This window comes from Panthera onca, chromosome C1, assembly GCF_046562875.1.
Source record: "Panthera onca isolate mPanOnc1 chromosome C1, mPanOnc1 haplotype 2, whole genome shotgun sequence".
In the NCBI taxonomy this organism is placed as follows: Eukaryota; Metazoa; Chordata; class Mammalia; order Carnivora; family Felidae; genus Panthera; species Panthera onca.
This window is the reverse complement of record NC_138346.1, coordinates 191,681,954-191,703,143: the sequence shown is the minus strand read 5'-3', so window position 1 is coordinate 191,703,143 and position 21,190 is coordinate 191,681,954.

The window sequence follows — 21,190 nt, the reverse complement described above, 5'->3', positions numbered from 1 at the left end:
ACTTTGAACAGTGTCTCCCTCCAAAAGGAACTGCAGACTTTCCTGAAGATTGGGGATGGTGGTGTGGAGAATGAGGTGGCATATTCTCAGGGTATGAGGACCAACAGGTGCCTCAGGCCACAGAGGTCAAGGCCTTCTGGAAGCTAGAACTGGCAGATGGTTCTTGAGAATCCTTCCTGAGGTCCCATGTTCCCTTGGAATACAGAATGCAGGCAACCACTTTAATATCAATGACTGACACAGTTCTTGGTGATAATAGCATAGGAAGGGAAGCTAAACAAGGTAGGTCAAAGCAAGACCTTTTGGCTTCCCAGTTCTACCTCTGGGCACAACAGGCTTACCCTAAGTGTGGTCTGGCTGGAAGAGTCCCAATGATCCTCACTCACTGAGTCCCAGTCAAAAGCTGGGTCCATGCTAGAAACCTCAGGGGATATCCTGGTGATGCTGAGAGCACCATCCTCCCTAGAGCCTCTATTCTGGTCCCTTGAAGCCACCTGAAGTGTTGGTATGATTCATAAATACATTTTTATTTGCTTCTCTCTTGGTATGCATGTCAGCCCAGGTCTCCAGGAAGCAGGTGCTAGGACAGAATTAGAAGTGCCAGGTATTTATAGTGGGGAAATGCCTGTGAAGGATAAAGGGGACCTGAAGCAGGAGTGATCAAGGAAAGCCTTTCATATACTGATCTGACACCTCTGACAGGAGAGGGGGACAAAAGGAGGATTGGGCAGAAAGAGCCACAAAGTGAAGTTCAGCTCTGAGAATGTCATGGCCAGGCCAATAGGAAGCTTGGGGCAAAGATGGCCCATGAGAGGGCTCCTGCATTTCCAGGCAGAAATGGCCCAGCTCTGTGACCCCACAGTGCTCAGTCATTGGCCAGGAGCAGCCCTGGGACGATGTATCCTCAGCTGAACATCACAGCAAGTCCGAAGGAGCAGCACCTGGAGCCCATCAGCCAACTCTAGTCACATGGCTCTTTTGAAGGGAAAGCTAAGTGGCCCACCTCCAATGGCCACCTTCACATGGCTGACGTCATCATAAAGATGTTTTGTTCTCAGAGGATTTGTTACACAGGTGGCCAAAGGATGAAAGAGTCAAAGGGATGATGAGTCTCAAATAGCAGAGAACAAACCAGAAGAAAATAGGTCAAAGCAAAGCTATTACAACTCACATGAGAGTTAGAACACTTCTCGTTTTCTTCTGGCCCCACTGGGTTTTATCAATTTATGGTTGATTAGAATGAGGTTGGATAAAAAGGATAGCATAGGAATTATAGTCAATCACATCATAATAACTTCGTATGGTGACAGATGGTAACTACCCTTATCAGAGTGAGCGTTTCGTAATGTATCAACTTGTCAAATCACTATGTTGTATGTCTGAAACTAATATAACATTATATGTCAACTCTACTTCAATTAAAAATTTTAAATTTTTCTTAAAAATAAAGCAAGGTGACTTTTTCCCATTTACTTACAATGGCTTATGAATCTCTTGCAGTTGATTATTCAGTGTAAGGTGTCAATGAAAGTTCAGGCCCAGGTCCCATCTTGGTCCGAGGACATTGGCTGAGGTCAGAAGGGAAGGAGATCTGAGCCCAGCATAGCTCATGGCACTGACTCTCTGCTCCAGGCTCCCATGGACTCATTATCAGTACTGAAAAGCTGAGTGTATGGTCAAGAGCCAGTCAACAACAACAAAAGCAGCAGTAGCAGATTCTTCAGGAAATAAAAAACACAAGACTCTGCAGCTCTGTAGTTGAACTATGGGATCCATAAGAAATATGAAGGTGAGCAAGGAGGGACAGCCCCTGAGGAAGGCATCTGTCTGGTGTAGGAGGACACGGTCTAAACCCTCTTTGAATTTCCATCCACTAGAAGATGAATAAATATTTGTGGAACGAACTAGTGAATGAGCAGGAAGGCAACTTCCCCATCATCTGAAGTGGATACTTGGAAAGAGCAAAAGAGAAGTCAACCCCAGTCAGGAGGAACCAAGGACAACTCCAAAGGCCCAGAACCAAGAAACTAGTGTTGGAGGCAGGAGAAGAGACCAACACTGAACTGGAAGCCACTCAATGGACTCACAGAAAGGACAGGAGGAAATCACGGTGGTGCCCTGGAAACAACAGAAGCTGCCAGCAACATGAGGTACCCCAGCACTCCTCAAAGAATGTGAGGGGATGGATTAGAAATGAGCCTGTGGTGGGGTCTGAGTCAGGAAGACATTGTTTGGTTATTATTCGTGGCCTTCTCTGACACCCAGACCCGTGGGACCAGAAGAATCTTGACTTAGTACAGATTGCTGCATTATCATCACAACAGCAGTGAGACATAGTAATTACCCTGCTGTGGAGGCTGAGGTGAACTGGCAGAGGTGTATTATGGAAGACACTAGAAGAACTTTCAAAAGGAGAGGAGAGGTCTGCCAGGACATGACAGGGAGGGCAATAACTAATTCCTGTGGATCCAGAGCCCAAGGGAATGGTATCAGATACCTGGATACCTGATACCAAATACACTTCCTGGAGGGGAAGTGCTAAAAGGGGAAGGATTCAGAACTTTCATCAGAAGACCCGGATCCAAATTCCAGGACTCCCACTTCCTAGCTGTGTGTGCAAACCATTTAACCCATCTGGTTCTCAGTTTCCTTGTCTGTAAAATGGGGCACGTATATAACATCTATCTCAAAAGCAGTTAGTTGACAGCAAATGAGATACTGCTGATGCAGAACTTTATGTCCCCATCTCCATGCTACCCCCACACCCCACCACTGCTCACGCAGAATTGTGTGCAATGCTGGTGCTCACACTGTAAGTTAACGGGACTGTGGGATCAGGCCTCAGAGGGAGCTGATTTGAGGTCTCTGTTCTCACACACTGGCCAAGGCAGAAGCCAAAACTAGCGTCTCTCAAGAACACGTAGTCTCCTCAGGGGCATCTTGGTCCCTTTTGGTACAACACAAGCAAATAGCCCGTGTGTTCCCCCACGCCAACTGCAAGACTGGCAAAGCGGGCGTGAGATTAATGGCTTTCATGTATAACAAAGGCCTTCCTGCAAAGAGGCAGAATTCAATATGCAAGCCCCACCACCCAGGCCTCGGACCCCACCCTCCCGGCTCAGTGGACAGCAGCAGCTCGAACCCGTAATGTATGCGTGCTCCGGCTGCTGGGCCCAAGTTATTATTCATTACGGTTTTCTATTACCCGGTGATAAATGACGCCCCCAGGCTGGCGTTGCCCCCAGAATGCTTATTACGGCTCACTTAAGTAGGCGTTGATTTAGCTTAAATCGGTTGTTCTGTTCAGCCCAGACACGGGCCTGCCCCAGCTTTGCCTCAAAGACTCCCTTCACCAAGGTTTAATTGAATTCTAACTACTCGTGGCCTCCTATTAGGGAAGAATGGGGTAGGAGGCCCAAGCCCTGGTGGTCTCTCTAGCCCTATGTAATCCTAATTTGATAAGGGTCTTCCCTTTGACTCTAGACAATAAATTTGGACAAGCAACTCCAATTAGGCCAGAAAGAGCTGCCTAGATGGACTTAGCTCACAGGGAAATGATGAAATCTCAGGTAGAAGCAGCCCTTGGAGTGTCAGTGTGACTGTCCCTGAGTACTGCCCTTGGATCAGGCCATTCAGGCCATCGTGTCTACGGGCTGCCCTGGTCCATCCATCAAATTGTTTGTTAAAGTAACAGAGCCAGCCCTGGCCCTTCATACAGATCCAACCCAGCTGAGCATCCCTGGAAGAAAAGTGGCCACACCAGAGACATTGTGGCTACAACTAGGACCACCATCATTCATTTATGCAGAAATGCACAGGTGCTCTTGGTGCTGGGTATGCAAGAATGAATGGACAAACAGTACCCTCTCCCATCAATGAGTTCGCATTATAGAGTTTTATTTATTTATTGTCGATTACGTGCCGGACATTGTTTTAAGGGCTTCCCCCAAGCTACCACATTTGTCACCATAACCCCATCAGATTTCCCTGTTCTACAGAGAAAGAAATGGAGGTTTGGAAACATTCAACGATATGCCCAACATTGCTTAAGTGAGAGAAGGTCAATAAGCAGGGGGCACCTGGATGGCTCAGTCAGTTGAGTCAGTCCGACTGTTGATTTTGGCTCAGGCCATGATCTCACGGTTTGTGGGATTGAGCCCCGCCTTGGGTTCTGTGCTGACAGTGCTGAACTTGCTTGGGATTCTCTCTGTCTCTCTCTGTCTCTTTCTCTGTCTGTCTGTCTGTCTGTCTCTCTCTCTGCCCCTCCCTGGTTTTTGTTCCTTCTCTCTCTCTCTCTCAAAATAAATGAATAAACATTAAAAAAAATGCAATTGGCATACACTACCTTTATGTCAATATTTTTCAGAGAAGGCTTAAACATTAAAAAAAACGAGGTCAATAAGGGATGGCCTAGAATTTGAACACAAGCCTACTTCCTCCCGTACTTCCTCCTGTCTATGTTGTTATACATTATTACACCCTTTTATTTGCCTAGCACATTAGAGGTTATGGTGTACTTTTCACCTTCACTAATAATCCCAGCACAGCCTCCTGGACAGCAGCTACTAGTGTCATCATCTATACCTGCAGTTTTTAAGAGCTCATGATCAGATTGGCCTCATTTAGAATCCTTGCTCCGCCTTTTACTCAAAAAAGTGTGACCTTGGACAAGTTATTCGTCCTTTCTGAGCTTCCATTTCCTTGGATCTAAAATGGGTGATAATAATAATGCTACCTTGGAGCACCTGGGTGGCTCAGTCACTTAAGCACCTGACTCTTGATCTTGGCTCAGGTCATGATCTCACAGTTTGTGAGTTTGAACCCCAAGTCGGGCTCTGTGCTGACAGCATGAGGCCTGCTTGGGATTCTCTCTCCTTCTCTCTCTGTCTGCCTCTGTCTCTCTGTCTCTCTCTCTCAAAAATAAATAAACAAACATTAAAAAAAAAAAAGTACTACCTCAAAGGTTGTGAGAATTAAATTGGAAGTTGCATGTATAGCCCTTAGCACAGTACCTTGTGTATGATACACCGTGGTCTTGAGTCCTTGGCAGGAATGAAGAAATGCTCAGGAGATCAACTGTTCTTGGTGGGAAATAAGAAGTCGTCTTCAACACAGAGACAGGTCAGGAGGGTGTCAGCCAGACCAAAGTCCCAAAGACCTGGTGATATTTGGGAAAGAGAATTCCTGCAGGGGCAGAGTCTGAGGCTCAAAAATGTTAAAGACCATAGGAAGTCTGTGGGTTATCTCCCGTATCTCCTGCTACCATCACCTTTTCTTTCTGCCATGGCAAAGTTCTGTTTGAAAAAGCCCATGAATCTCAGCATGGGAATGGAGGAAGGGGTGGTCATTGCATAATAGTATAATAAGGACTGGCACTTCTCAAGCACGAAGAATGGCTCAGATCCGCACTGCTCGATACCCTCAACTCACTTTACCTCGTCACAACCCTCTGAAGCAGGTGCCATCCTTAGCATCCATTTCACAGATAAGGAAAATGAGGCTCAGAGAGATGAAGGAATTTGCCCAAATAATTTAACCGCAATTCGTAAACAGCTAAAACAGAGCTCACATCTGGCTTTACCTTCTTACATACAGTGTCACCTTCCCTCAGAGGGGAGCACAGCATCCCCGAGGAGGGCTTTGACAGCATAAACCAGATGGGAATCCGAGGCAGTTTCTATACACCCATTTCCTTCACCCTGTTCTTAACGTGCCAAAGAGCCCTACAAGCTGAGGAAGAACTGAGAGTGGCCGAAAGTCAGAAACAACACGGGCCAACTGCCTTGTAAGTGGTCAGAGACCACAGAGTGCTCTTCAACGAACTGGGCAGATAATAAAAATGTTGCAAACCGTCAATCACATCTTTAGTCCCTCAGCTTTCATTTCTGTTGTTGGTGTCTCCTTTTACTTAAAAATACAGGTGCTGTATCCAGCTTCTTCCTCCCTGAGCTTCCGAACTTGCTACTCACAGGCTAGAGCCAACAGGGAGGCACGGTGGTGTGTACAAGCTGGTACGTCTCAGAGAGAAAAGGGAGGTTTGAGGTGCTTGTGTTACCCAAAAAGCTAGGCAACCTTCCCAGTGTGCAGTCCTTCCAGGGCCCCGGGGTCAGTGTTGGTAGTGTTCCGTATAAGGGGACACACACACACACACACTCACACACACATACACACACAGGTGTCCACCTGTGCCCACCCCCACCCCCCAGGCACATACCACATGCTGTCCGGTCCAAAGCCAAGAACATCTTCTTTAGACAAGGTCACTTTGGGGCTGCTAATAAAACTCAGCTATGGAATTATTCATCAGGTTTAAAAAAAACACATCATTTTCATCATAAAAAATAATATAACTATGTTACAGAAGAAGTGAAAAATAGAAGAAACAAAAGAAACAAAAATAAGCCATAACTCATTCACCCTGACGTGAGTCCTATTAGCATTCTCCGTAGGTTTCCTCTCTCCCCAGCTCTAGATCTTACCTCCTGGTAACCCTGGTGCTCTTGCAACGGTGTCCCCAGTGTTTCATGGCCCCATACTACATCCTAAAGATTTTCGGCACCATATGCAATCTTCATGACTGTCATTTGAATGACCACCTCATACTCCATGGAGTCGTGCTATCCCTCACTCGGCTATTCCTTTGGTGAGCACGTCACTAACCTAAGCAATGCTGCCATGAACATCTTTGTATTTTTTGTGTCCTTCCCCAGTCTTTGGGATTATTTCCTTAAGATGACTTTTCCACATAAATGCAATATCTGGGTGCAAGGGAGTGACCCACGTTTGCACCCGGCATTAATGATCACCACAAGTGCGGGAGACTATCGCATCCACTGCAACATTGTCCACGCCGATGTTACCTTTTTAACTCACTTAATAGGTTAATCGAAATGATACCTCTTCGTTGTCTTAATTAGCTTTGGGGAAGGGGGTGTCCTCGAAAAGGGTCACGGCATCTTGTCATTTTCAAGCGTCGAGAGCTTTGACCTCAAATAGTCTGGGGCTGAAAATATAATTCTGCCATTTCACCAGCTGCATGCCCTGCCTTACTTAATTCTTCAGAGCCCCATCTGTTCTTCTCATCTGCAAAATGGTGATGATGGTGCCACCTACCTACAGGGCTGGCATCAGGATGACACAAAATGATTGATCTTAGTCCTCTTCCTGGCATATGATTAGCACCACATGTTTCTGGTTGTAGTTTATCAATAACTTTAAAGCACTACAAAGTCTGATTATGCAGTCAATAAACATTTATGGAGGTTCTGGAGATGCAAGAATGAATAAACCATAGGTCTTGTCCTTGAAGAGGTCCCAGTCTGGTGGGGATTGAACAAAGGAGAATAAAACAACAGCGTAGTGTTACAGTTAAGCTCAGAATACGCTCTGATGATGCTGCATCAGAGGTACAAACTGAGGGGGCACAGGGGCAGAGCCATACCTCATCTGGGAGGGCAGGGGGCGAAGAGAACATTACGGAAAAGGCACAAAGGGAGATGGGCATTGAAGAATGGGTGGTATTCCCATGGGTGGACATGGGGGGGCCCAGGGAGGGGGCACAAAAAAAAGGCCTGGAAGTGAGGAGTTTTACCCAGAGCGGATGTGGGGAACAGCAACTAGTCCCACTGGGTTCATGGGCCGCAGATCTGACCCCACGGGGCAGCTGATCTGATTCCAGGAGGAGCCTGCCTCATGGAACTCCCTGCTGGCTCCCTCAGCCTTTTCAGTGAGGTTAATACTCAAGATGACTGGTGTGGGGAAAGGGGAAGCTTAAATTATAAATCCCTCTTAGAGCTGCCTTCTGACACTCCTTGAGATCGAAGGATGCTGATAAATAAGGCCACCCTGTGCAGAACCCCAGAGGACTGAGCGGTACCTTGTCAGACTGGAAAGCCCTGACACACTGGGGAGGGAAAACACACACTGTATCTTCCAGGGAACCTTACTATGAAAGTCTTTTTCTCATGGTCTACCTGCTTCTTCTGTCCATAGCCCCAGTGGGCCATTATGGCCAAAGGCAGTGGACATAGCTCAGCTCTGCAAAGGAAGTTTAGGGAAAATCTATTCCCCAAGACCTAATGCCATTGTGACCTCCCCCATCAAGCCCTCTGCCATCCCCCTGGCTTTCTCCTCAGCGTTAGCATATCCCTTCTTCATCCTCTCTTACAGACCCATCCATCCTTGTTTTCCCATTCACTATAGCCACATCGTATCTCCTGTCCTCACCAGCTACATGGTTGTCTTCGCCCATTCAGTCTGCTATGACAAAAATAACATAGGCTGGATGGATTAGGCAACAAACTTTCTCACAGTTCCAAAGACTGGGACATCCAAGATCAAGGTGCCAGCACATTCCTTGTCTGGTGAGGGCCTGCTTCCTAGTTAGATGACCATCTTCTGGCTGCGTCCTCACATGGAGGCCTGGAGGAAGGGACAGAAAGTTCTCTGGGGCCTCTTTCATAGGGGCTAATCTCATTCATGAGGACTCCACATCATGATCTAATCCCCTCCCAAAGACCCCACCTCCTAACACCATCATACTGGGGATTAGGTTTCAACATAAGAACATGGGGGACACTCAGGCTACAACAATGGCAAATTCCTTGAAGGCAGGGCTGTGATCTGCTTGTCTTTGCCTTTGTTTCTTTCATTCCCATTCAGACACCGCTCCAAAGTAAAACTGAATCAAAAAACAATCAAGCAAATGGGGATTGACCTGGACACAGGGTGAACACTGACCATCAGGAGCAAGTCTGGGACTGGGATCCCAAGCACTTAAGCATCTTTAAACCTGTCTCCTCTTCCCTCCTCCTTCCCTTCCTCCTCTCCTTCCTCCTCCTCATCTGCCTTCCTCCCTCTCGTTATCTCTCCTCCTCTCTCTCCCTTCTTCAGATCCACCAGGCCTCTTGTCTCCTCTCCAGACATTCAATTCCTATTTTCTTCCCTATAGACCAGCTTCTCCCGGCTCAAAGTCCAGGGCAGCCTTACTACAACATCTCAGTTCAAGCCAGCAGCTTTGTATGACCCAGACTCACTACAGTCTTGATTCCAAACTTCAAAGAGAAGAGAGAGAATCAGACTGGCCCAGCTGGTGTCAGATGCTCATCCCTGATCCAAGAGCACTCATGATATCTAATCTTTATGGAGTACTTCTTGAATACCAGGTACTGCTCCAAAGGCTTACACATATTGACTCGTTTAATCCTTATACCAAGCCTTTGAAGTAGGTTCTACTGTTGGCCTCATTCTACAGATGAGGTAAGTTCCATAACAAAAATCTGGTTTGCATGACTGAATTCACATAACTGGCAAGTGATGGAGCCAGGACATGAACCCACGGACTCTGACTCCAGAGCCGAGGGCTTTAACATTATACTGTATTGGTCTGAGACATCATGGACTACGGACAGCGCCTAGTGGAGAGACAAGGCACCTATCCTCAGAGATGGGCAGTCATCAAAGAATTGGATGGCATCCTCGAAGACTTTTTACTCCTGGGACACCTGGATGGCTTAGTAGGTGGAGCATCCGACTTCAGCTCAGGTCACGATCTAGTGATTCATGGGTTCAAGCCCTGCGTCGGGCTCATTGCTGTGAGCATCTGAGCCCACTTTGGATCCTCTGCCCACCCCCATCCCCACACCTCCCCCACTTGTGCTCTCTCTTTCAAAAATAAACATTAAAAAAAATGTTTATTCCTGCTCAAAAACAGCAGACGGATGGACGGATGGGTGCGTAGATGTGTGGAAATTTGACAAGGCCATCTCTTCCCTGCTCAGCCCATTCTACAGGAAAAGACTCTATCAGCTAAACTAGGACTCTGACAATATCTTAAGTTTAAAAGAAAGGGTCAGGGGGAGCGTGTCCTCTTACCCTTACCTTCAGGGCTTTGGTATTAAAGCAACAAAAGCTGAAACTCCTAGGTAGGAAAAGACAACGTACCCCTGAGTTTATCCACTGGATCATCTCAGATTGGGAGAGCGGGAGAATGCCTAGAATATAGGGGACCAAAGTGGCTAGGCCATTAGGGGAAGGAAGAAGAGAAAGGATAGGTTTCTCAGAAGTTTCCAAGTGGGACACAGACCAATGGGTACACGGCATCCATGACAGGAAGGTGCTGCGATGAGAAGGTGTGATGGAGGGGGAGGGGTGAATACTAAGATCTGTGGTCTTTGGACCCACCTGAGAAGATCCCTGTGACCAAGTGTAGCATAAGGGCTGAGGAGCACCCCACCTTTTAAATACTGAGCAGGCTTGAACAGAAAGCTAATCCACAGTGACCAGAGGGGACTGAAGACCAGAGTGGATCGGGTAAACCCCCCGCCCCCAGGGCATTTGTACTACTCAGCCATGGCGGGAAGGAAAGGAACAGAAACCTACATGAAGACTTGATCTTGCCAGCCCAGAGGGATGGACACTCAGAAGAGGTTAATTCTGACTTACAGAATTGGAGAAGTGTGCTGTCTCCTAAATTCTAAAATCGTACTTTAAGTGGTCTTATTGAGGCACTTCCGGATGCCCGCTAAGCCAGTGCTTGTCCTGGGTGGGGATACCCTCTGGGTGTGTGTGCCCTCCCCAGCGCCAACTTCTCCGTGACCCAGCTGTCTTCCAAGCTGTGGTTGCTTTGCCTCCCATGTGCCCCACATACAGAATATATCAGTCCTCCACTTAAACCTCTTCAGGGCCTCTCCGTTGTCCTCAGAAGAACATCTCAACCCTTCATCCCATCTGCATGCATGAGTTGTCCCCTGCTGATCCCCAGCATCACCTTCCCACAATCTCCTCTCCCAAAATCACATTGACCTTCTTCCAGAAAGTTTCTTTTTATTATTTTTTAATGTTTATTTATTTATTTATTCATTCACTCATTCATTTATTTATCGATAGAGAGCACAAGCAGGGGAGAGGCAGAGAGAGAGGCAGACAGAGGATATGAAGTGGGCTCTAAGCTGATAACAGAGAGCCTGATGTGGGGCTCAAACTCACAAACCACGAGATCATGACCTGAGCCGAAATTGGGTGCTCAACTGACTAAACCACCCAGGCACCCCCAGAAAGTTTCTTCAGCAAGTCCTCTTGTCTCCAGGGCTTTGGGCTTCTGCTCTCCTGAATGCTTTCTCCCAAATGTCCCCCAGTGCTCAGAAATACCCACACACACACATAAACACAGTCACGTGTGCACATATGCACACAAACAGCAACCATCTCTTACTATCCTTCAGATATCCATCCTTCTAGAATGCCTTCAACGCCGGGCCTTAAAATCCAAACGTACGTTGAAAGTGGTTGTATTTATTCCCTCATACCTCTGAAAAGGGTTCTTATAAGTCTATAGTGCATTTCTAATCAATGGTGTGTTAGGTTTTAAGGGGTGCCTGGGTGGCTCACTTGGTTAAGCGTCCAACTTTGGCTCAGGTCGTGATCTCACTGTTCGTGAGTTCAAGCCCCACATCAGGCTCTGTGCCGACAGCTCAGAGCCTGGAGCCTGCTTCAGAGTCTGTGTCTCCCTCTCTCTCTGCCCCTCTCCCACTCATACTCTCTGTCTCTCTCTCTCAAAAATAAACATTAAAAAAAAAACTATAGCAATTGTTGGGAGGCCTGGGTGGCCCAGTCAGTTCAACATCTGACTCTTGGTTCCAGCTCAGGTCCTGATCTTACAATTTTGTGACATAGAGTCCCGTGTCAAGCTCTGCACTGACAGCTTCAAGCCTGCTTGGGATTCTCTCTCTCTCCCTCTCTCTCTGTCCCTCCCCCACTCGTGCTGTCTCTGTCTCAAAATAAGTGAACTTAGAAAAGAAAAACCATGGCGATTGTTGAATGAACACAACACAAGCCCCCTGCTCCTTCCCCTTGTACCCCATTCTTCTCCGCTTCTGAGACCAGCCCACTCTCTCCCTTGTTTCTTGCAGCCACCCTGTCTGTACCCACTCCCTGTTCTGGCTTCCACTGTGGCCACCGGATCCACAGCCACACTCAGAAAACTTTGGACAGGAATGCCTTCTTTGTGAAGGAGAGGGGACGGCACGGAGTGCCACAGACCTCATAGCTTCAAAGGTCCGATGCCCTGACCCAGGAGAGAGGGTCTGACCTCTAACAGCTGAGCAGCCTAACACATCGGCAGAGTTTGCTGCACAAGACCCAAGTTTCTTCAACATTCTGGACTGAGCCATTCATCAGCTCTGACACCGCAGGCAGCTTCCTAGGCAAACAGCTTTATTGCTGCATGAGATTAACCCAGACTGTGGTAATTTGTAACAAAGATAAGAAAATTGCACTGGTCTCTTAGAAATAAATCTGAATTCCAGAGTGGACAAAGGGGACTTCAACTTGAAATCTGCTATTTCAGATATAATCATATTTATAACAGCCCCTGAAGAGTATGAAAAGCCAAGTGCAGTTTCTTGTTGGAGGTGTCATTTCAGGACCCACCATTATGAAATCAATTTAGCTGGAATTCTTAATGAGTCCAAACCCCATCTAACTTTTTTTTTTTTTTCCAAACCCCACCTAACTTTAATGAAAGATTATTTGGCCTGTTTGAGAATCGTTCCCTTGTCTATCTGACTTCATGATATGGGGTATTGGGGGTGGCTAATGGGGGATGAGGGGATGTGAGGTCAGGTGACCTGCCTCTTACCAGCTGTAGGATCTTAATGAACCAGAGATGATAATAGAGGCCCCTCCCAGAAGCCTTGTCATTGTCATTAAATGAGATAAGAATGTGAAAGGAGAATACAGACGTCAGTGATTAATGAGTACCTGTTAACCTAATAGGTACTGTGGGGTTGGGCTCTTACAACTGCGCCCAGCGAGGTCTTAACTTCACCAGCGTGGCCTCATTTAATCCTCCAGATAATCTCACAAAGAGGGCATGGTAAGTATCTCCATTTAAAAATGAAGAAACTGAAGACCAGAGAAGTCATGGAACTTACCCCAGGTCACACAGCTGGTAAGGGGCATGACCCGGATTGGAACACCTGCCCTTGGCCACTTTCCGATGCTTTCCCATAGGCAGCAGTCTCTGTGTGAGCCACAGACATACAAAAGTGACAACCATGTGATGCCCGACCTGGCAGAGCACACAGCCTGGCTGTAACACACACCCATAAATAAGTACCTTCACTACACTGATGATAAGTAATGCCCATTAAGTGCTTCTATGTGCCAGACACTATTGTAGGAGCTTTGTACAAATCTCACTGACACAACCAGAGGGGGAGGTGGACACTATTATTACCCCACTGTAGAGATAAAGGAACAGGGTCAGTGATGTTAAGAGAGCATCCATTTGTACATAGCGGAAGCAGGAATTTAACCCGAGCTACATCCTTCCTCTTCTATTGCAAGAAGAGGTGCTACACGACAGAAATGCTAGAAAAGCCATGAGAATCCAGGTTTGAAAAGGGGCCAAAAAGTCTCCCCAGAAGAGGTAACTCTTGAGGTGGATGTTGGAAGAAAGGCAGGAATTGGTCCAGCAAACCAAGGGGAACACCAAGCAAAATCTCAGATTACCCTGAGACCCTGAATGAGCCCACCTATCAGCCCCATGAGCCAGAAGATAGTCGGCTGCACTGAGCTGGCTGTTGAGAGCATTCATCTAGAAGGCAGGGACCCATGTTAGCCTTCTCTGCACACCCCAGGCCTGGCCCTGATACCCTTCTCCGCACACCCCGGGGCCTGACCCTGATTAGGCACTCAGTATCTTTGTGGAACAGAACCGAGTCCACAGAAACTTGGACCTAGCCGAGCTCTTGAAGACTGGGTCATCCAAGTTCCTCATTTTCCAGGCAGCAAACAGAGCCCCAGAGGGGAAAAGAATGGAGACTTTACAAATCCCATGTGTACATGGGCCCAGAGGGTCCCAAGGCAAAGGGGGCAGGAAGGAAGTAGAACAGAGTCAGGGGAACTTGCCATTAGTGTGAACTGGGTCTGAGCTAGAGGCCTGAGTTAAGGTCATGACGAAGGATAGACACTAATAGAAAGAGGCTACTTAGCATGGAAGTTGTTGCCAGATGGATCCCTGATTGATTTGGGGTTCTGACTCCCATTGGCTGCTTACACAAATTAGCTTATCTGAACCTCAGTTGCCACATTTGGAAACTGGGGACAATAACGTCCATCAGAAGGTTATTGTGAAGATTAAGGGTAATGATGCAAATAAAGAACTCAGCACACAGTACATGCTCAATAAATAGTACTGATTCTGAGGGTCCCAATGACACCCTTTTTGCCAACCTCAGTCAGTAGCCTATTGAGCTGATTCCCCTCCTGCCCCACCTTGTTCATCCAGCACAATTCTTCCTGCCTGCCAGAGCCTCCCCCAGGAACTCAGAAATTCCACAAAATTGGTGAGACTCAGTGGCAACATCTCCACTAAAACGGCCTAAAATTTCTTAAGAGAGGAGGGAAGTGTGGATTGATCTGGATTAGTCAAAGAGTTTGCTTTCACCAACAGGTGTGGGCAGAAGACCCAGCACAGAATGGGGCCCCTGTACCCAGCCCTCCTCCCGGCCCCAGTTTGAAAAGGTTCTGAGGGGACAGGTTGGTTCTCAGACATCAAGCCCCCTGTCTTTAATGTCTTCATTACCCACAGGGGCTCTGAAAAACAAGACTACAAGTTCAAGGATCTTGCATGGAGCATAGAGGCTTCTTGTCGAGGTCTAGACAGAACAAGATTGGGCGGGGATGGGGGGGGGCTCATTTTAGAAACTTCCAGAGGAAAAGTTCCCGAGAATGGATTCAATGCCCAGGTGAGCACCCAGCTGGCCACTTTGCCAGCAACTCCCCACGCTCTGTCCTTTTCCCCCAAACCCTTCCGCCTCGAGGGTCCGTCGAAACGTCTCTTTCGTACTTTGCCCGGAAAGACAGTAAATATTTTTCAATGAAATTCCGCGATCAATTAAACACCGCCTCTCTTTAATATGAACGTTGAACCAACAGCGGCTGCACGCTCCAACAAGAATATTTAAAGCAATTAAACTTTAGCTACTTTTAAAACAAATTCTTTTAAATGCTAATGACCATTGTTTTCTCACTTGATAAGTAAAATTTTGTGTCGAGCAAGGTTAGGTGATTGCAATGATTTAATTGTACTTCTCAAAGAAAGGAAAATGTTAAAAAGAATGCTAAGATGGACCTCTTACCACATTCCTACAGCAAAATGTCCTGTAACAATAGAACCATGATTTGCTGAAATTAAAATGCTATTATGGTGAAATTAGGGCTTCAATATTTTTAGCAGCCTTAATAGGCCTTGCATTTTAAGGGACATCTGATAATAGATAATTACATTTCATCTTAAAGAAACTGAGTTGTTTTCTTAAGGAAAATACTTTTCTTTCTTCCAGAGAGGTTAAAGCTGAGCCATCATTAGAAGCAGCACCCAGCTCCAGGTTCCTGCTTCAGCTTGGGAAATAGAGATTAGCATATAAATAGCCTTCGGTGCCTGCTTGATTCCAGCTATTTTGCGTTTCAATGTGGCATCAGAATGCACTTAGCAAGAAATGTTCGAGAGGAGAAAGAGGTTTGTAATATGTCGCTTTTATAGAGGGGGGAACTTTAAGTATAAAAGATCATTCACTCCTCTGTGGGCTTTTTTTTTTTTTGTATCCTTTCAATGCCCCAATTACAGACTCCGAGGAGCCAACAGGCCCCCTAGAACGGAGCCTTAGTTTACGCGGCAGCTCTTTCTTTGGACCTGGAAAATAAGTCGAAATGGTGCACAGGAAATAAGATAAATACGTGCTTCCTCCCGGATTTGGTGGCATCCCTCGGGGGGCACAGGCCGGCCCTCTCTTGTCACCCCTGCGCTACCCATCAGCAATGGAGACGAGGGACAGACGGCTCCTCCAGGACCCATTTTCTGGAGCGATGAGGGACACTCCTGGCTTTCTGCCTGAAGGCCGGCGTCCCTCCTGGGAAATCTCAGGGATTGGGCCCAGAGCCCGGGGTTCTTCCTGCCCTCGCTTGCCCACCACTACCCGCACACATGCACGCATTCGGGCTGCCTGGGGGCCAGGCAGAGTCTTGGGCTATTACAAGATGTTTCTTACAACCCACACTTTCCTCTGGCACAGGGCAAGGGGCAGTTCTGGAAAGAGTGGGGCTCACAGCTCTTCAGGGGACACAGATTTTCCTGGACGTGGCAGCAGCAGAGGAGCTCTGTCAAGCAAGTGGTGACCCCCCCTTTCGGCTCCTGGGGTGGCTTGGCCCAGCCCGGAGCCCTGGGTTCCCCTGCCATCTTGTTAATGGACCCATGATGAGTTCCTCCATCTGTAAAAAGGAGAATTGCAAGCCCTGCCCCGCCCACTCGTGAGGCTAGCAGAGGGAAAAAGTAGGAAAATGGATGTGAATGAACTCTGGAAGCTGTCGCCTATGTTAGTAGCATGTGATTAGGGTGTTGGTGAGGTTTTATCCCGGATGGTCTGTCCTTTTGTCCTGGATGGTCTGTCCTTTTGTGCACCCGCCCCCGGGGCCTGAAGTGAGAGGGATAAGGAAGAACCAGGTTTCAGGAAACCGGGTAGGTAACAGCCCTCAGCTGTCGGACCAGATGCACCTGTCTGGGTTGTTGAGAGGCATCTCTGGGAAGACAAGAGCTGGGGCTGAAGACAGAGGTGCAGGCGGACCTGGGCATCAAGTCCCAGCCTCACCACTGGCAGCAGCGGGAGTGTGTCATCAGCTTCTTCCTGGCTGAGGGACCCTTGATGAGGAACGCTTTAAGGCGAGGCACCTTCCAGGGATGTTCAGAGACTCAAAGTAGAGATCAGATGGAAAGGTCTTCAGGAACTGTAAAGCAGGGTGTTTGTTTCCTTCGTGTCCTTTTGGCCTGTGCACAGAGGGAGTAAGCAACAAGCCCTGGGACCCACAGCAAAAGGGGGGACTGGGGGACTAGCAATTTGTTCACACCTCTCTTGCTCTTAAACCCAGCCGCCTTCACCACAGGAAAGTGTCCTGGTGGGCCAGCGGACTGCCTGGTCTCTACAAAATTGGCCCGATGTCTCCAGGGTCCCTCTCACGCTGCACCATGTCCTACAGACACCCTCCTACCCCCTGGGCACTGCCTTTCTGGGAAGGTCACCACCACTTCGATTGGGACCCTGGTAACCGAGGATTCTTACCGGCAGCAGTGGGGCAAGGGTGCCAACACGCAAAATCTTTGTTTCTTTTCCCCTCACTGTGCCACAGCTTCAAACACTGGTGCTGACAAAACAGTGCTGATCCTGGACCCCATGCATGAAAGTAAGTTTTCGTCCCAAAACACTACGGTGGAACAGATGCGGCTCCTTGCAAGGAAGGCATTACTTGGGTGACTTAGTGACAGGCCGGCACAGTGGGCCAGAGGGCATGGTGCACTCAGGCCAGAGTTCCGGATCCTGGTCCGCTCTCTGCTGCTGACCTTGGGTGAACTCCTTCCACTGTGTGCCCAGGTTCCCCACCCACAGAGGGAGGGCTCTACATCCATCTCCAGAGGCCCTGGTAGCTCAAACCTCCATCTGTCCCATATTACTGTTCCCCTGGGTTTCCTCTGGCCTGAACACTTTTCGCTGTAGCCAAGATGCTCAACATCATCTGTTTTGCAACCCAGGCAACTATGCTATGATATATCAGCTTCCATTTTCAGGATCTTTTATTATCCCCATTTTATGCATTAGGAAATTGAGGCTCAGAGCAGTTGCCTAACTGACCCACAGTCACACAGCTCTTAGGGAAAAGCCAAGATTCAACCACAGGCTTTGACCCCACTTCAGAGCCCACGTTCTTAATTATTGCACACTGTGGCATTTTCCCAGGTGACTGCCTAGGGACTGTTTGCAATCAACATGATTATCTTTGGTGCCTCGAATTGTTCTCCAAAATTTGATACAAAGAACATTAATTCTACTGAGTGCTGATGGTTTTCCTCGAAAGGGACTTTCATGATCAAATGAGTTTCACATTGAGTAAAACAAATAAACAGTTTTTTAACTGCAGGAGTTCTTAGAGACTTTAAGATGTGAATAAGGTGCATTTTAAATCTACAACAGGAGATAAAATATACAATTTCCCCCCAAGTCTCTCTCTCTCTTTTTCCAGCAACTTGGGTCCCACTAACAGACTAGAATGCTACAACTTTGGTACTCAGGAGTGAGGGCTCATACTCAGGTATGAGCAGGCATCACCTGGGAGCTGGTCAGAAATGCAAAACATCAGACCCCACCTAGACCTGCTGAGCCAGTCTGCATTTTAACAAGATGCCCAGGCGGTCTATATGCACAGTAAAGTTTGAAAAGTACTGGTTTATGATATACATTTAGGGAAGCGTGGCTAACTCATCATGGCTAGCGTCCATGCACAAGCCATCAAACCAGAAAAACCCGTGGTGAAAAAGTATCAAGAATTATTTGGCATCACGTGAACCAAACAACTAGAGTCAGAATTAAGATGAGATGCCGTGATATCACGCAGACATCAGCCAAGAGCATCCCCACAACAGAAAATCTCTTCTCATTCCCAATGGGATGTAAAAATTGATAGAGGTGGAGGGTATGACAATACTCTTTACTAAAGACACTCCTAGAATGTAGACAGGGGAAGCATTGTATACCTCTTCGTGAAATCTGAAGGTCCTTTTTTGTTTCAGCTTTATTAAGGTACAATTTACATATAAAATTGCAAGATAAAGTGTACATCATGGTGACTTCATACACATATGCATTGTGAAAGGAATCCCCATCTCGTTAATTAACACATCCATCACCTCACAGATTTATCTTGGTTTTTTTTTTTTTTTTTCAGTGAGAACATTTAAGTTCTGCTCTCTTAGCAGATTTCAATTATGCAATACTGTGTTATCAACTCTAGTCACCATGTTTTACATTAGATCCCCAGACCCTATTCATCTTATAGCTGAAAGTTTGTACCCTTTTACCAATTTCCCCCACCCCCTGGCCCCTGGCAATCACTTTTCTACTCTGTGTTTCTGTACAGAGAAGACATATACCACATCTTCTTTATCTACTCATTTGTTGATGGACACTTAGGTTGTTTCCATATCTTGGCTGTTGGGAACATGGGGGTGCAGGTATCTCTTCGAGATCCTGTTTTCACTTCTGTTGGCTATATACACAAAAGTGGGATGGCTGGATGTATAGTAGTTCTATTTTTAATTTTTTTGAGCAACCTCCATACTGTTTTCCACAGCCACCACACTAGTTTACATTCCCACCAACAATGCATGAGGGTTCCTTTTTCTCTACATCCTCACCAGCTCTTATCTATTGTCTTTTTTATTTTAGCCATTCTAAAAGGTGTGTGAGGTGGTATCTCACTGTGGGTTTGATTGGCATTTCCCTGATGATGAGTGATGTGGAGCACCTTTTCATGTACCCATTGGCCATGTGTATGTCTTCTTTGGAAAAATGTCTGTTCAGTTCCTCTGCCCATTTTGTAACCAGGTTGGTTTTTTGCTTTTGAGTTGCGTGAGTTCTTTATATATTTTTTATGTTAACCCCTTATCAGATATAGGATTTGCAAATATTTTCTCCCATTGAGTATGTTGCCTTTTCATTTTTAGTGATGGTTTCCTTTGGTGTGCAGAAGCTTTTTAGTTTGATGGAGTCCTGCTTGTCAATTTTGGCTTTTGTTGCTTTTGCTATGAAGGTCTTTTATTTCTTGGGAGTATACCTCTATTTCCTGCAGAAGTAGTCAAGGTTATTGGACATCCCTGAGCTTATCACCTGGAATACTCTTGGAAAATGGCCCCTTGGTCCCTCTCTCAGTATCTCAGAAGACAGCCTGAAGGATACAAAAGCCTGTCTCAAGGTTTTAAAAATCACAGCTTAAATGACCCATTCATGCAAGATAAGACCCATGCCTAAAGAAAACTGCCTTTGCTTTTGGCTGCAATTATTTCAATTCATGTGGTCACACTCTCTCAAGTTGACCTGACATTTCAAGCTGCAGCTTGATATATCTTTGCTCAACACAAGATGGGGGAAACAAATTAGTTCATATCTAACGACCTCAATGTTTTGGGGAGACAGAAATCTTCCAAAGTATGTGTGCAGAGAGTTTTAGGAACTGGCCTGAAGACAAAGAGCTTATAGGTGATGGCATCTGGATTAGAACCCAGATCTGTCCAACTCCTAAATCAGGACTCTTCCCGTTCTAGAATCAGAAAGAGGACACACATGCATTTTTCATACACTTCACATTAGGTTTCTATGGAGTCTACTCTTCCCTAGACCCCTCCTATTTTTTTTTAATTTTAATGTTAATTTATTTTTGAAAGAGAGAGAGACAAAGAGTGCAAGTGGGGGAGGGAGAGAGAGAAGGAGTCACAGAATCCAAAGCAGGCTCCAGGCTCTAAGCTGTCAGCACAGAGCCCAACGCGGGGCTTGAACTCATGAACCGTGAGATCATGACCTGAGTGGAAGTCAGATGCTTAATTGCTTAACCAACTGAGCCACCCAGGCACCCCAACCCCTCCTTCTGTAATGCAAAATACCTCTGTCTCCCTCCCCACCTCCCCAGCTCTATTCTGTCTCTGGGTTCATTCATCTTTATTGAATTTCTTTTTTCAGGTGCTGCCCAATGTACCAGCTAGCCAACATTGTTTTCCTATTCTAAATTGTCATGCAAATCATTTTCTAGCACTCCCCATAGCTAGGAAGACTCTGCCTCCCTCAGTCACTGAAGCAAGCCCTTATCAAGGATTGAACTCCCCAGCCCCCTCGGGAACCCAGGTAACTAGCAACCTGTCAGTCAATTTAGATGCATCTCACAGCCAAGAAATCCAAAATGGAACTTGTAAATCCCCCCTCAGTCTTCCCACCTGCCATAGGGCACAATCATACATTTGAGAGGGGAAAAAAGTCTATTCCTCTCTGTTCTTTGCCCCTCGTATCTTATCTATCAGCAAGTCCTTTCCACTCAACTTCCACAACGTATGCTAAATGCATCACTTCTTGCCTTCGCCGCTGTCACCACCAGTTCTAAACCACTGTCATCTCCCACCTGGACCACTGCAAGAGTCTTCTGACTAATCTTCTAGCTTCCTTTTACCTGTCTGCCCTCCAGTGTATTTTTCACAGGGCAGCCAGGGTGATTGGCCACCAGAAACAGCATCAAATCATACCACTCCCCTGCTTAAAACCCTTCCTGACCAGAATGCAGGCACCATAAGACCTGGGATCCAACTGTTATATTCACC